A 6,073-nucleotide genomic window follows, 5' to 3' on the forward strand; every position below is an offset into this window, starting at 1 on the left:
GAGAGAGAGAGAGAAGATTGATTGTGTATTTTGAAATAAGGTGAATTTACAAAAGTGAACAAATTCAACATACTGAAAAGTGTGATTTAATATCGGTGTGGTTTAATATCATGTGATGTCTCATATATAATTCTCCATGTTGATATTAATATTAATGTGGTTTAATTAATAAAGTGTTAATATTAATTCCAATATAGTATGGATTTAAAATCCGTGTTCGTATTAACACCATCATAGTAATAATTAAACTCTTAAAATTCTTACACATTGATACCACGTTAATATATGTATTAATACGGTGAGAATTATATAAGGTTTTCTGTTCCTGCATTGGTTGCAGTTCAAGAAGTGTATACTGAAGCGTTTTCTAAATGAAATCACACTGTTTCTTATGCCATTACAAAACTCAGTGTACTAGTTCAGCCATAGAAAAAACAGACCTTGCAAATAGTACAAGAGTTTCAAATAATAAAATGTAAAAAAAAATATATATATATATATATATATATATATATAAATTTTGTTCTATTATTATTTTCAATTAAGAATATTTTTATAATGGTGGAATTACATTAATATTTTCAATTAAAACGATATGTCGAAAGGCTCACTAAAATTAAATAATAATATGGAACAAGCCTAATATAAAAATGTTTTTAATATTATAAATTTAATAATGAAATCATAAACAAAAACAATGGTGTATAACAAACGTTTCGTATCCAATGGGGTTATTTTCAAATTGGGATTAACAAATTCGGTTATGAACTTACTTATATAAAATATATCTAAATAAAAAGATATATAAATTAAAAGGTCTGTAGTATTTTAAAAAATTAATAATGTCTCTAAACTCTAAGTTATCACAATATATAAACGCTGTGTTGATTCTTATATTTGGTAAATAATAATATACAATCTTCATATGCATCTAATACTTCCAAATGAATCATTAACTTAAACGAAATTTGCATTAAATGATATTCTGTTAAAAATAGTATTATAACAATTAAATTCTTATTAACAATTAAATTCACGTGTAAATGTTAATAAGATTCGTAAATTGTTAAAACTTAAAAAAATCAATCAATGGTATTATAATCTATTATAAGAAATAAATTAATATATAAATGCCAATATAATATACATACATAATATAATATACATACATGATTAATAAAACAGTAGAAAAAGTAGTCATTTTAATAAAAATATATATTGGAGCAAACTTGTAATTAAAAATGAAAGTGCGTGTTTTTTAACGAGAGATATGATGTGAGACAATTTCAAGGAAACAAAGATCAGTACGAAATTGGAAAAATTGGAAGAAATATAGAGAAGAAAATGTGGAAGAGAGTAACAAAACAAGAAGGAATTAATTTTTTTAAATACTACAGACCTTTTAATTTATGTCTTTTTATTTAGGTATATTTTATATTGTAAGTAAGTTCATAACCGAATTTATTGAAAATAATCCGATCGGTTACGAAACATTTGTTATAGACCATTGTTTTTGTTTATGATTTAACTATTTATATTATTAAAAACATTTTTATATTAGGCTTGTAGCCCTCTTTCATATTATTATTTAATACTTTCAGTTCTTATGAATCTAATATTTGCATGTAAACAATGTGGGATGTCATTTTTATCTTGCAGAACGTTTTTTATTCCTTGTCTGCTTACACTACACATCGTCAATTCTGGTTTATTCACTAGTTCAGTTTTAGTGCAATCCCGGTACAAAAACAGAAAACAAACCTATAGACACTGACCTGGAGTTAAATTCACACCAATATTTTTGAGTGTAGGTTAGTGTCAATGAAATTATAAATATTCTAGTGATTTTGATTACTTTTGTCATTTTTATTTCATGTCAAAACATTTTACACAATCGATCCCGCCCTCCTCCCCTCAGAGCCTCATATTTACTTAATATCTTCTCATTTTACAGCATGCGCAAATTTAGTTATTGCGATGCTGAATCCATTCCATATATCGATAAGTAACACAGATTTGTGCCATTACAATATGACGTTTATAATTCGATATTTGCGACGCTCAAAAAAACATCAAAAAACAATTTCTATCTCGCGAGTCGATATTCTGGCAATCCAACAACGAAGAACCAAACGCAATGATATAAAACGAAGGAGGGCAATAGTGAACGAGCAGCACCACGACCATAGCGAGAGTTCTTTATGGGCCAATAACGGGGACGTGCGTCCTTGTCGCTGTAAATTATTAGGCCACCAACCCCCGCCGCGCCTTCAACGAGCGATAAAACGCGCCCAGGTGATATCTGTAGTCACCCAGGCTATACATACTCGGAAGACGTGCTACGACGCGCGTTCGTCCGGCTCTCGGGCCAGTCCCGTGGGAAGATAACGATTAACTCGAGACGTCGTCTTCGGCGACACCATGTATACCGTCGTAAATCACGTACCGCATCCTCGCGCCGCGGCTTTGTCGAGAGAAAAATTCTATTAGACGCGCGTTCATCGTTCGCGCGGCGAGAGGCAAGATGTATGCGGTGCAATTTATTTCCCGAAAGGCAGAACTGCGCCGTCCGAGAGAGGTGCGCGATGTTTATTAACACCTGGGATTATTTATCGTTAACGCGGCACCGTCTATCACTTGACGCTCTACAGCCGGATATTTACATGCGAATATTAAACAGATACTTCGTGGAGATTTTTCACGAGTTTCGGCTTTTACAGATATTTGATTATCAACCCCCCCCCCCTTCTCCCTCCCCCTCCGTAACTTCGTACTTTAGAGAAAACGTAAGATAATAAGATATCTCGGTTTGCACTCGCGTTACCAGAGCGAAAAGAAATTAAAAAGTTACTAACATTGCAAAACTGTCGGGAACGACAGTTTTGCTGATTAAAAAATATAAATCGTATCCCCGTGGTACGACGTGAGACAACCCCTTGCAGACAACTCCCGTGGCCTTCGGTATATTGCACCCCCTACGGTGCAGGCCGTGACAACGTCGGCGACAACAACCCTTATATTACGACTCTGATCTTCGAGGCGGCGACAAGAGAGACGTCTCTAATTAAACTCTCTAAGTTTTTAAGCCGACACGCTTCGTCTCGACGAGCACTTTCCATCAGAGCAATAGCAAGCATATTAGACGTTTAAAAAAGGAAAAAAATAATCGAAATATCTCGTTCGCTCGTCGGTCTCAAAGTACAAGAGACACTCGGCAGAAATATTAAACGTTTATTCATTAAAATATAAGTTCTTAATTAAATTACCCATATTGGATTTTCATATAAAATATCTTGGTCTGTGCATCATCGATCAACGTCTGACAGTGAAGTAAGATTAATTAATTCAATAATCTCCGCTATAATCATATACGAGAGAAAAATTTTTAGTATTTGTAGACTATAATTATATGTTACCATAATCATGAGTATCACTGATATAATCTTAGTAATAAATAATAACTACATCGAAAGAACAATTTTACTGTTCCCAACGAAATCGTTCCTTCCGTATTACAACAAATATATATAATTAGCAAAATGATTACGAATTACTGTTGCTGATTATATATGTTTGTTGAATAAAATTATACACATAATTATTACTACTAACATTATAAATTATAGTTATTATTACTAATACTGTAATATCATAATTATGATAACATGTAATTATAGTCAAATATCAAAACTTTTCTCAGTGTCAGTCACATTCATTGTTAGTCAAAAACAGAGTGACAGCAATTATAAAGTGATTAACTGTACAAGTTTTAAAACCAATACATATATAGTTAAGCAAATTATTTTATAGTTGCAATAACTATAAAATAGTTTATTCAACTATATATGTATATGTATATTAATTATATAATTATCTTTTTCTTCAAACGCAATATAACAAATTTTCCAAAAATGTTTATCAAGAAGAGAAAAGTCGCTTGAAACGTGATTTAATAAGTGCGGAATATTTGTAACTACAGAATATATTTTGGTATTGTTAGGGAGATTGACCAGTCAGCATTAATGTAACTTAAATCAGATGTCCCTTTTGCGGTAGGTCGACGAAAGCCGTTTTCGTCCATTTCGTTCTCGTTCGGGAAACATTTCTCGTCGAGCGAATTGTTGGACGAGCGAACGCGCGCGCGCACATTGTTACCTACACGCGCGGTATTTATCCACCGGAAACCGTGGCCGTAACTTCGTTTCCATGGGAATTGTTTGGCAACAGGTGGGGAAAATTTCCACGCACCGGCTGCCCACCGTCGTCCCCAGCCCCGGACTTCCCCGCGTCTGTGCTATACGGTAACGCAATTTCGTTTTCGCCGGCCATCTTCCTGCTTTCTGATGCCGAGTATGTCGAGCGAATTTGCGATTCCCGCGAGAACTGCGCTGCGTGGGAAATCGATAATGGTCGGCGAAACAATACCTGATCATGCGTCGATCTGGTGCGTTATCAGGAATCGAATGACTCTCATTCGAGCGAGTAAGCAAAAAATTACAAAATAGACTTCTTTCCTCGATGCAAATTATATTGTAACACTACAGATTACGTTTTGTTTCAATCCATCCAAATTCATTTTAAGATTACCTTAACCCTGGAACACTACTATGAGTGAATTTTCATCCACAATAGCGTTTCAAGATTGAGACAATCAGAAAAAAAGTCAAAATATTCACAAACAAGTATTATATGTGTCATTTTATTCGATACCTGTTGGTTATAAAAAATTTTAACTATGATGATGAAATATATATTTCTGTACAATTATAAAAAAAAATACAATAGATAGTTTATTTAATAAAATTTTATTTCACTGCATTTACTTCAGTGAAATAAATATTATATTCCACAAATAAATTTTTAAGTATCTTTTTTCAGTGCATGTACTTTTTGAGTTTAGTAGTTCGTGTTACTAAAATTTTCATAGTTCAAAATAATATTCACTAAAATTGTTTAACATTAAAGTTCATTTCTTTTTACATTCAATTATTAAAATGGTTCAGTTATTCCAACACCTTGCTTACTATAAAGTATATATAAAAAAAATATGTAAGTAAAAAAATTCTTAATTATGATAAATATCACTCAGAGTAATGTTAATACCATTCGAGAGTTAATATAATTATTAATATTATTCTCACTAACTAAAACTATATAAAAACATTTAAAAAAGTTTCATGCAGAATGCGCGCGCGAATGTGTTTCTCCCAATAAATCTTACTGGTCGGAGAATAAGTCATTTTATGAACCGGAGAGACTAAATGATTCACATCGTAAATTACCGTTATTAGTCGCATAAACCCCAACATATGTGCCCAACGCGTCGTGGGTCGAGTCAGGCGTTACAATTAATTTCCATGGCTTCGTTAGCGAGATAATATTTGTGAGGGAACCATTGTACTCTAAGCCACTTCGTAATTTCCGAAAATCAACCGTTCCGAAAATCAAGGAGTTTCTCTCGTTAAGACCGCAACAAACGTTACCAAGTATCCTTAACGTGCCTTATCATACTTCTTCCCTCATGATAAAGAGTAACGTGCCTCCGTAACTCCAATACCTTTTACAAGCTGAAAAAAATGAGCTACTATTCTTTTTTAATTTAACATTTTAAGTAGATTGGCGCTTTTCCGGGCGCAAAAAAAATGGATCGCACGCGTCGAACACGCTCTAATATTTATTTTAATCTCGCAACGAGGGAGCACTCCGCATTCGCGGAAAGTACCGGAGTGGAGAAGGGCGAGTTATTTCGGTCGGAGATTTTTAGACAGAACCTCACATCGCATATCGCGCGAGTCAAGAGCCCCACTTATCCGCCGGCGCTCCTCGTATTCGGGCAATAAGGAAACGAGCGGATGGGACGAGACTCATGAAGAAACCAACGTAGAGGGCTCCTCCAAGCTTTGCAGATTGAGGAACGCAATTCCGTTTTTGTAAATGCATAATGCCGTTTCCCTCTTCGCACAACCCCCCGAAGAATGACCGTCTCCGGTTGACGAGGTAACCGGCTGCCGTACCCGAGGGTGCAATCGGTTATTTAGAATTTCGCGACCGACTCTCGACACGGCCCCATCGA

The sequence above is a fragment of the Atta cephalotes genome (genome assembly GCF_000143395.1).
Source record: "Atta cephalotes unplaced genomic scaffold scaffold00024, whole genome shotgun sequence".
In the NCBI taxonomy this organism is placed as follows: domain Eukaryota; kingdom Metazoa; phylum Arthropoda; class Insecta; order Hymenoptera; family Formicidae; genus Atta; species Atta cephalotes.